Here is a 12,180-nt window from a genome sequence, read left to right as displayed (position 1 = left end):
GACATCTGCAAGGCGTCTACGCAGGCATCCCTGCACGTTTGCCAAGCATTATTGCCTGGACAATCCGGTCCGTAGGGAAGGCCTCTTTGGTCGTTCGGTCCTACAGGACTTACTGGTTTAAACTTTTCTGCAGTCCCTCCTCCAGGGGGTGGCATTGCTTCGGTATCTGTTCATAGGTAAGGAATCTGCAGCTAGATGTCTCTATCAAATGGACAAGTTACTTACCTTTGGCAATGCCTTGTCTGGTAGAGGCATGATCTAGCCGCATCAGTTCTTCATGTCAGGGCTTTCACCTTCAGGGCCCTAGTTGTCTAAACATACCATTGTCAGTGAGCTTCATGGCTCTGCACTTCTGGTGTGGAAAGTCGTGAAAAGTACTGACGTCAGCGCGCCGAGGTGGTGTCTACATAGACGACATGGACGTCACGATGACATGGCCAACCGATGTCCACTATTGGCGCGCAGGGAACTGCTCAAGAAAAATCTTTCGGATCCGGTCTGACCCCTGGGAAGTTAACAGGTAAGGAATCTGAGGCTAGATCATGTCTCTACCAGATAAGGCATTACAAAAGGTAAGTAACTTGTCTTTTATCACTAATGCTTGAAAATCTTAGGGAGTGGAGCTTCAGTGGGGAGTGTTCTAGAGGGTGCTATTGGCTTGAGTTTGGTTCTTGTGCATTGATAGAGATAAGTTAATGAAGGGTAATGATTCAAGCATGTTGATCAATGATAGATGTGAATACTGGGGAACACAGTTCGAGGTAAGTTACTTATTTTCATCCTAGACAACACCACCCATGTTATACCATTTCAATAAGTCATATACTGAATACTTGGAAATCTTCTTTGGCTATTTGGCCTCCTTTGTAAAATGGCCAAAATCCATTTTTGCACACACATTTACAGGAATCTTCCGCTAACCCTCTGTCTTTTCCCAGTCAGGAATAGCTATGCTTGCTCTCTACTCCCAGTGCACTGCCACTGAGGATTTTTTTTTTTAAACAAATTTTATTTGTCACTTTGCACATACATCGCAGAGCTCTGCACACCAGAGACATCGTCAAAATCAGACCATATATAGCCATGGGAGCAATCGATTTTAAAAAAGCATACCGTAAACATACAACCTATACAAATGATAGGTAAGCACCCCCCCAACTCCCTCCCACCCCCGCCCCTCCCCTGAGATCGCACACAGTCCGCATAGTCCTGTCCACAGCCCATAGGTATAACAAAAGAATCCTAGAATGCTAGCATACACCCCCCCGGGCCCCACCCCACCCAGCTTCCCCACCGGCCGACTGCCACTGAGGATTAACCTTACACTTTGTCCTTCTAGAAGTATGAGATCATGATAGTGAAAGTCTGTCAACAACCTCCTCGGACTCTCATCTGTGTTTTCTAACTAGTTATCATGAGAGTAGCCATGTCTTTTGTCAAATGTATTAGCTTTGTCTAGTACAAACGTCTTTCTCCACTGTTCCTTACAATCAGTTTATCTCTATGTAGTTTCTGCTACAATATTTGTAGGTGCCTCGTGAGCTGGACACAGGTCCACTGAACGCAGAACCAGGAGAACATTGCGTCTGGGTGGGGCAGAGGGTGAGAAAGACACAAAAAACTAGCATTGGCATAGCCAATAGGTCTCGCCTTTGGGACCTTACAAGTGTTTAGCCATGCAACAGTTGATGTTGTTGTACTAAGGATATTGTGCTGGATAACTAAACACTTATAAGATCCCAAAGGCGAGACCTATTGGCTATGCCAATGCTTGTTTGCCTGTAGCAACAGCAGTTCTTTGCCAGCAATATCCATGGCTTTTTGACACTGCCCCAGATTTTACGAGAAACCGTAAGTCTGAGGCAGCGCAAAAAATTCATACCTCCCCAGGGGAGGCGTAAGAGAGGCAGAACGAGGAGAAATATATTTATTTCTCTTCTTTTTTCCTCTTTCTATGTGTGCGGCATTCTACAGCACAGATAGAGGAAAAAGCTTCTTGAGATTGTTTTGGTGCAGGAAGGTTTACCTTCCTACACAAAAATAATCATCCTCGCAAAGCAGTCGCCCTTGCACCATGGTGCAAAGGTGCCTGCGTTGGCGCATGGTAGCCCATTGTACACCGGCACAGGGGAAAGGCCAGGAATGCGCTGTATCTAGTAGATACAGCACATTCCTGCCCTTTTCTTTTGACATAGGGTAGCACAGCAGCAAGGCCTGCTGCTCTGCTCTGCCCTACAGGCAAAAAACCCTTAAATGAGTCCCACAGGGTTTTGCGCCCTGTTTAATGTTGGCACTGCACAACGCGATCCAGGTGTGTGAGTAGCAAAAGTGGAGTATGCAACTGTATATAACCGCCTTTGCGGCTCATAGACATCAAAGCATAGACTGTGACGTTGATTTAGACCTAGCACGAACCAGAGCACAGTTCTTAGTAGCAGAAAAATGCAAGAGGAGTGCACAGCCACAGTCATAAGAGCACGGCTAGGAGTGCACATAGCAAGAGTACACAGAGGTTCGCACAACAGAACACACAACTCAAGAGCATGCATTGAAATAGCATTTAGTGCCAGCATTGAAGTAGGCAGTTGCGTGCAAAAAACGTAGTTTATTGGCATGAAAAGGTCGCTGTAAAACTCATCTTACGTGCTGCGGCATTGCTCTGATAAAAAGGAAATTAGATTTGTGCTGGCACAATCAGTAACTAAGAACATTTAATTAATATTTGTGAACAGTGATTACTAGAATAGAGAAACGTTGAGAACAAACAGAGGCTCTGGCGAACAATACAGCAATTATTACTGCACGGTTACAGTTAAAACATGCTAAAATGAAAATATGCATTAACATTGCGCTATAATGCTTTATGAAATCACTAGCAGACTTAGTTGTAAAGGAGAAAAGTAACATTTTCAGAACTCTTTTAGGTGGGTGGTAATTCCTGCAGCTGTTTTCCACATTGCTGTTTGTTCTTTACTGTGTGCATGGGGTCAGGAGATGGGCAGCGCAGGCCAATGAAACACACTGGACAAAATCTTTAGAAAAAAAAGCACACGAGTGGTGCATGCGCATCAGCGAGCCATGTGTTTTGAATTATCGCGCCCGTGTCTGGACACGATAATTCAAAACATATGGCGCCCGAAGGGACTTTCAGAAGCTCACCACACGCGGGTAACCGCAAGCAATAGGCGACGCTCGTGCGTGTGTGGCCTATTGCTTGCAGTTACCCGCGTGTGGTGAGCTTCTGAAAGCCCCTTACAATAAGTCTCGCAGGGCAGCGAATGTGCGCTGCTAGGCGAGACCTAAAAAGACTGAGGGGGGGGAGCTTGTCTTTAAGATTGAGAGCTTGCTGCGGCAGCAGATTCTTGTGCCTAGCATCCTCCACCATGTGCCCAAGAAGCCACCAACGTTGCTCAGAATCCTGGTTAGATCCAGAAAAAGTGGGACCCCCCACCCCCTCCATAACAGACTCACAAACAACCTAGGGTCAGGCTTAGAATACCAACAGATTAGGCAAGGCTTTCCTATTATCGAGTTCTTCAGTACAATTGGGAAGGCTTGTCCTTCAAACTGATAACCCCTACCACAAGGCATAAGGCTCGAACTCTCAGCCAAGGGAGAGTGCTTAGGTAGCATCTTGGCAACATTCCCTACAACTCTTTCTTCACTGACGGGCTCTCGAGGTAAATGTAACTATGAGGGATAAAAGCCAGGAAGACCTGTCCCTGTTAAGTGTTCATACGAGTGCTGGAAACTAACCCATACTGGGAGAGGACCTAAATTGAGACATAACGCACGTCTCACATGGTTCCACCAATTGTCAGGCAGAAAATGCACACCCCTCACTCACAGGGAACCCCTCTTCACTGACAGTAGGAAAGGAATTAAAAAGAATGTAAAAAAGATGTATGAAATACTATACTGCCTGTAACACAAAACGTATGCCTCACACAATGGCAACCCACCTACACTGACACAAAGGCAGAGAAGAAACATGTCTCTAGCATAAAAATGACACGAAACAAAAGATGCACTTTTGCGCTGTAAACAAATCAACACTGTCAAAGGTACCAGACTGACATTGGGAGTAACAGAGGCAGATATGCAAGTTGCCTATCTGGAAATCTTAATTGATGGTGGCAAACAATTAATTATCCCACCCATGTGTGGGATTCCAGATCACTTTCAAAGAGATTAAAACAATTCTGAACAGTGTTACATTTGAAGTTTTAATATCTGGCTATTTATTTACAGGCTTCATAACTGAAATCCATTTCCCCCAAGAAAACAAGCAAGTGCCTAGATGAGCTGAAGAGAATTAGATGGCCTACATGAGTCACAAATTAGACACTGTTTCAGCTCAGAGATCTGGTTTCAATGTTCGCATCTTATGTGCAACGACGCAGCGTGTTCTGAGGCCCAGAGAAGGGCACAGGTAAGGTAAGTCCACAGTAGCGTTGCCACGCTGCTTTTCAACAGTGTAAATAAAGTAAAAATAAAATAATAACTCAATGTTATTATCATTTTATTTTTTCCTGCTGCTGCAGCTTTGCGTGTTGGGGCTGCTGTGCTCACTGAGCAGGGGGAGGAGAGGTGGGCACTCTGTAAGTGCACATGAATGTTTGGCCGGCCGTCTTGGGCTGGCCAAACAGTCATGCACACTTTGCATTTTCTGCAGTACAGCCTGGGTGGAGAACATGCCCAGGCTTCCAGTTCCCATCTGAGCACCTCACCACGGCTCTCAGACCAATCACAACGCTGCATTGCAGTGTTGTGTTGTGATTGGCTTAGGGGAGCCAGGCAGGGTGCTTCCTGTTCTAGCCCGACGCAGAGGAGATACGCGCGATACAGTAAGTTTATTTTAATTTTTTTACACTCCCATAACCCTAACCCCCCCCCCCCCACTTGTCAGCAGCAAATTAGTTTCTCTAAGACAGGCAGACATGTTTAAATGGTTTCACACTCTTCTTTTCCTCTTCTTTTTCTCATCACACCCTCTTCCTTGTTTAACCCCGTTTCCCCTCATCCGCCTCCCTCTCCTAATGCTTCCATTCTTGTTTCCTTTCACTCTATGCATGCACAGCCTATTCCTGTACTCAACCCTTCTAGCTGTTCTCTTACTACCTAGTAGGACACTAAGGTATTTTTTTTTTTAAGTTCTTTTTATTGGCATTTATAAACATTACATACATTGGCACGTTTGGTAATGCAGTTGATGTGTAGGCTTACAAAGCAGGAACGCCCATTCGCACACTATGTGAACTCCTGATCTCGTGGGCCTATGGGGTGTGCGTCTCTGCTCTGTTTTTAAGCTGCAGACAGGTTTCCGGGGCCTGCGTCTGGGTATACCCTACTAGTACACGTGGTGGTCGCCGCGCCTTATGGGGGCCATGCAGTGTGCCTAATCCCCTGTGAGTGGTATCATAGAGGCTATGGGATTGCAGCCATGAACTAACCATCAACGAACTGGGGATATATAAACTGGGGGAGGATGCACTATGTCGCGGATAATGGGCAATAGTAATTTTGCGCCTGAGAGCTGGACCATCGTATGCTATGATATCGGGATTTTCGCAGGTGCGGGGGGGGAGTCGGGGCGGAAGGGAGGCTGGGGTGCTGATCACTGCCCATATGGAGGCATGATGATGGATCAGGCGTTGTCTACAGCTATGACCCGCCGGGTGCCTGGACTTCTCGTGTGTCTCCCTGGGTGGGCTCCTGGACCGTGGAGGTCCCTGGGGGATCAATCGTTCGTGGGCCCGCCACTGCTGTTGTTTCCTGCACGAAGGAATGCATTAACATGGCCCAGGGCAGGGAAATCGGGCGTTTGCGGATCCCTTGGGCCTCCTCCGTTCTGAGTAGTGTTTCCTCCGCCTTACCCCACTTTTTGACTGCACCTACCCATGCCGCTAGGGGGGGCCCCTCCGGTGCCTTCCAGTGCATGGTGATGCACCGTTTGGCTAGGAGAAGCACCAGGGAGGCATAACGTCTTTCCACCTTCTTATGCTTGTGCCACCTATGTATACCCAGGGCGCTCGCCTCCCATGTGTATAAGTCCTGTAACCCCATGACCGTGCGAAGGGCGGTGTGGATCGTGTGCCAGTAGCTGTGAAGTGTCGGACATTCCCAAAACATGTGTATGAACGAGGCAGCGGGCTCCAGGCACGCCCTGTGCAGGATGTACAGTTGTATATTCTTAAAGCGGTAATTGCGGGACACTCTTTTGGTATGCTCAAGGACCCTGGTCCATTCTCTGTCGTGTAGCGGTCTGTGGAAGTCAGTTTCCCAGTGTTCTCTGAGGGGTGCAAGTGTGGGTTGCCGCAAGGTCCGCATAGCTTTGTAGATCCAAGTGACTAGATGGCGTCCTGGCCCCATCTGTAAGATCGCATGGATGACCGGGTGCGTGGGGGGTTCCGTGTCAATCGCACGCCACTGCCTGCGGCAGTCCGTGAGGAGTTGCCTATGCCGTAGGAACTGTCCCCTGGGAAGTTCGAAGTCGTCGACCAATGCATCGAAGGCCTGCAAGTTTCCCTCAAAGAACAACGTCCCCACCTCCGTCACGGCATGATCCGTCCACGTCTGCAGCATTCGCTCCATATAATGCGTCCGACCCCTGGGGAATCCCACCAACGGCAGAAGCGGAGAATACAGGGGAGCATCCCGGCTAAGACGATGAACGCGCGCCAGACAGGCGCGCGCAGTCTTTACCTGGAGGGGCCTAGACGGCAGCGGTGCTGCACCTGGCAACAACATGCGGTGGATAATGGGGGTTTGGATGCGCCCTGTCACAGTGATCAGCTCCCCTTGTGCCCGACCCGCCGTCCAGCGTGACACCCACTGCAGTTGGGCGGCCAGGAAATACGCTTCAAATGATGGGGCCGCTAGCCCACCCTGGTCGAGGGGCAATTGCAGTTTTGCCAGGGCGATACGCCGGCGACCATTACACCAGATGAGGGTCCCTAGCAGGGTGTCTAGCTCGCGGAATAGGGATCGTGGGGGAACCACCGGAAGATTGGAGAAGAGATATAACAGGCGCGGGACTAGGATCATTTTTGCAACCGCTATCTTCCCCGTGACAGCCAGTTGGAGACCTTTCCAGAAATGGATCGAGGATCGAATGCCACCCATCAGTTTGCGGTAATTCCCCTCGTAGATATCTTGCGGCGTATGATATAGTCTAACGCCTAGGTAGCGAACCGCCTGGGAGCTCCACGAGATGTCAACATCCCCTATTCGTATTGGACAGTGGGGAATGACCTGTGTTAGGGGATAGACAGTGGATTTGGGCCAATTGACCCTGAGACCCGTCACCTCCGCAAAATCGTGCAAGATGCGCGATATAGGAGTCAAATCGGCTGTAATATCCCGGACATATATAAGTACATAGTCAGCGTATAATGAAACTGAGTGGATAGAATCACCTATTGGGATGCCCCACTCCTCGCCAGCCACGCGTAACAAGGTCGCCAGCGGCTCCATCGCCATTGCGAAAAGCAAGGGGGAGAGTGGGCACCCTTGCCTGGTGCCACGGCGGATTGGGAAGGAGTCTGAGATGAGGGGGCCTATACGTGCTCTGGAGCTGGGTGCGGAATTGCTGAGCCGAGTGTAGGCTAGCAGTTTGGGCCCTATGCCCATGCGTTATAGGACCCAAAACAGGTAGGCCCATGAGAGAATGTCGAAAGCTTTTTCGAGGTCCAGTACCAGACACGCTGCCCGGGGGAACCGCTCCCGTATCTGGTCCTGTACATGGAACAGCCGCCGGATGTTATAAGAGGTGTGCCTACCTGGCACGAATCCGCTCTGGTCCGGATGGATTAGTTGCGGGAGGATCGTGTTGTACCTGTCTGCCAGGACCTTCCCGTAAATTTTGTAATCTGCTGGCAGTAGGGCTATGGGTCAGTAGGAGCCCAGCTGATGCGGGTCTCTATCCGGCTTGAGAAGGGACACTATAACGGATTCGCGCATGGATTGGGGTAGGGCCCCCGCGCCTAAGGCTGCCTGGAATTGTGACTCTAGTTGAGGGACTAATTGAGACGCAAAGGCGTGATAAAATTCTAGTGGAATGCCATCTAAACCGGGAACCTTGTGGGTGGCTAGCGCCTTCATTGCATGCCTAATCTCGGTCGCCTTGATAGGGCTGTCGAGTTCTTGGCGAGTGTCATGATCTATGCGGGGGAGTCTGATGTGATCCAGAAACTCGGCGAGGACATCAGCCGATACCGGGGGGTGGGGGCTGGTATACAAAAGCGTGTAGTTCTCTTGAAAGGCCTTGAGGATCTGGTCCTGTGAATATACCAGGGTGCCTTCTGCGTTACGAATGGCCGTGATGGTCGGGAGGCTCGAATCCTGTTTAACGAGCCGAGCTAATAGCTTGCCCGCCCGGTCACCTTCTTTGTGGACCCGAGCTGCATATGCCGCGAAATTATACCGGCGCATACTTGCCAGCGCCTCTGCGTAGGCAGTCTCGGCGCTAGCTATCTTGGCCGGCGTGGCTTTAGTTGGGTTAATCTCTTTAGTAAGTTCGGCCAGCGTCTGTTCTGCCCTCTGGATATCCCTCTCTAGAACCCGCCGGACTCCCGCAATGTGGCGAATGCAGTTACCCCGCATTACGACCTTGAAAGCATTCCACTCCTGCGCACGTGTACTGGCCGTGCCTGTGTTCTCCTGGAAATAATGGCGGATGTGATCCTCCAGAGTTTGTTTAAAAACCGGGTCGTCAAGGCTATCCCTAGGGAGGTGCCAGGTAGGGACAGGAGGATGTGGCGGGCGCCATTGAATCGTTATCGTGTGGGCATCATGGTCTGATATGGTTCTGCCTAAATAATCAGTGTCTGAGACGGTAGGGAGGATGGTGGGGGAGCAAAGGAAACAGTCCAGGCGCACTCTGAGATCATGCGGTCCGGAGTGGAACGAATAAAGTTTAGTGGTTGGGTTCCGAGTTCGCCAGGCATCCGCCAGGGACCAGTGCCGCACCCACGTTGCAAACCGTTTTGCCTGCACCACAATGGGGGATGTTGGAGGGGGCGGGTGGGACCTGTCTAATGGTATGTCTTGCACACAGTTGTAATCGCCACCCAGGATCCAAGGTGCCTGTGTGTATGTGCTTAAGGGAGTGGACAGCACGTCCCAGAATTTATTTTGTTCTGTGTTAGGCCCATAGATGCTGCCCAGTAGTACTGTCTGACCGTCTAACCGGCCTAGTAGTAGGACGTATCGGCCCTCCGGATCTATTGTATGAGACAGTTCCTGAAAGGTAACCCCAGGGCGCACCCATATAAGGGTTCCTCGGGCGAATGCTGAATAAGTTGTGGCGTATATGGTTCCCCGCCATCGCCTGCGTAATTTCGCCACCTCCCCCGCTGTAAGGTGTGTCTCCTGCAGGAGTGCAATTTGTGCTTGGTGACGCTTAACGTATGCGTATGTGGAGTATCTCTTGCGTGCAGTATGCATTCCGCGCACGTTCAGTGTAAGAATGTGGTAGTAGGACACTAAGGTATGACAGGCACTTACACCACAAAACATTTTTTAAACATGAAAAAAGATAACCACTTGTTTTAAGCTAATACTCAATCATCAATGGCTGCTAGTCAGATGCGTAGTATAAAGGCTATCCCTGAGCAAGTCAAAACAACCTCATATGCCACATACACACTTTTCTCTGTTACCTGCTTTCTGATCCACAACACGCACGGGGGCAGATTTTCAAACAAGCATTTACAATGCAATGGTCTCGGCATTGTTAAAGTTAGAGCTATTGGCATTGCTCATGACATTATTTTTGTTTGTTTTTGTTTTTAAAACATTTAAAGAAACGGCATTGTTATTTACAATGTCAATAGCTTAATCACTCTCAAATGCGAGACCTATTGCATTTGCACCCACACACAGAGCCACACACCCAAAGCCACCCACACACACAGAGCCACCCACCCACACACACAGAGGCACTCACATAGAGGAACCCACACACAAATAGAGCCACCCATAGAGCCACCCACAGAGCCACCTACACACACACAGTTACCCATACACAGACAGACCCACCACGCATAGAGCCACCTACAAAACAAGCCACCCATACACACAGAGCCACACGCACAGAGCCACCCACACACAAACAGACCCTCCCCCACACACACACAGAGCCACCCCCACACACACACAGAGCCACCCCCACACACACACAGAGCCACCCCCCCCACACACACAGAGCCACCCCCCCCCCACACACACACAGAGCCACCCCCCCACACACACACAGAGCCACCCCCCCACACACAGAGCCACACAGTAACCGCAAAATTTGATACATATTTACTTTTTGCAGGATTAACTGACAAACCCCTCAACAGGCTCTATGAAGATTAAGGGAAACCTTCCCCCATCAAGGAGCACAGGGAACTGGGTTTGAGTCTCGGTAATCACACTGAACAGCGTTCTGATACCTGATAGGATTTGGGTCAAGTTCGCGTTATATAAAATAAAACTCTGCAATATAGGTAATCCAGACAATACTTTTGAAATCTATACATGCATCTTGCTTTTCTTAGGGTGACAGTTTTATCAGTCATAATATGTTTATTTTTTTTATGGTAACGCTCTAGTACCGTGCAGCTCGTTAAACTATTACAAAATAAGTCAAAAAGTGCCCAATCTAATAAATGGATTTCTATTGATGATAGATGATTAGATGAATAAACTGGGTATAACCTCGGCTAACTGAAAGAGAAAATCAAATTACTTCCAAGTCTATAAATCCAAGTTCCCAGATATAGTTAACATTTCCGCTGTATTTGCTGGGCCATATATAAACGTATGCAACATCACTCCAAAATCTGCTAATTCAGTATGACAATACCTTACTCCTGCATTCTCGGTCTTTATGTTGTGTCCTGCAGCCTCGAAAAACGGAGCAGTTCGCTGTGATCTCGCAAGTGAAAGCAGCTCCTGGCGTTGAATACATACCTTAAGAAACCTAGAAATGCCTGTTATGCACATTTCTTATGAGCTGGGAACATAGCTACACCTTATATTTACGAAGCTACAAAAGCTTACATGTGGCAGAAAGTACTGGAAAAATATACTATTGTTTGTAAATAAAGCGCACATAACCCAGCCGCAAAGTATGATATTCTCTATTTAGCCCTAATTACCCATGACGAGGCGTTGTTCCTCAACAGGAATTCCGGCACGGCTGTGGTAGGTTCAGTGGCTAAACCCTGCCACACAGTTGACCCTGCTCCGGACCTCCGTATTCAGAAGTGAACCTGCCGTACAAATTATTCTGCCAAAGCCCACGGCACGTTTAGAAACGCCGGTTTGTGTGTCACCAACTCTGCATCGATGACTCTGACGTAGAGGGCTCCAGTGATAAGGGGAGGAAGGGGGTCGACAGTCTCTGGCCAAAATAACTATTTTTGCTGAGAACTGTGTGTTTTCAGCCCAAAAACGCGTGGCACTAAGCCACTCTGTAAATGGCTATCGCTAACATCTTTTATCGTTTATATCCGGGGTAGCGGAAGGTGTCAAAAGGGAAGGCACTTCAAATCCCTCACCCCCATTCCTAATAATCACACTGTAGATACTTGTACATGTTAATAAGGCCTGCCAGTCCAGAACAGTATATTTGGCAAGCATGCATTTGAATGCGTTTTTTAAAATGATGATAGAACTTAACTACAATATTTAAATAAGTCTAGACCTATTTGGGGCGCGATGATTTATTTTTCTCACGGATGGGGAGGGGTGCGCATTAAAATGTCTGAAGTGCACTGGTCTGACGTTTCAGAGACTCTGTCACAGCTGATGCGAAAGAATCTGCCCTAATGCAAATGGCTTTTCAAAAAAAGACACCACTCCGTGAAACTGACTCTCCGCGGCCCAGCAGGCCTTTTCAATGTGAGGCCGAGACACAGAACGGATTCTGCCAGTCCCGCTGGCCCTTCAGAGGTCCATACTTGGCCGGCACTGTCCTGCCGTGTGACCGCCTCTGCCCTCGTCGCACTGTCCTTTCAGAGGCACTGGCGCGGCGCGGCATGACTGAACCAGCCCTGAAATCCATCCGAGAGTGACTGTTTGCTCGTGATAAGGGCAGTACTCGTCCGGTAAAAGTTGGCACCCTTGCTGAAAAAGGTGCGGGGCCTCTCCCTTTAAAAACACAGGAAATGCCGTGCTCAGCTCTTG

This window comes from Triturus cristatus, chromosome 10 (assembly GCF_964204655.1).
Source record: "Triturus cristatus chromosome 10, aTriCri1.1, whole genome shotgun sequence".
Taxonomy (NCBI): Eukaryota; Metazoa; Chordata; class Amphibia; order Caudata; family Salamandridae; genus Triturus; species Triturus cristatus.
Note: the sequence above shows the minus strand (reverse complement) of the source record.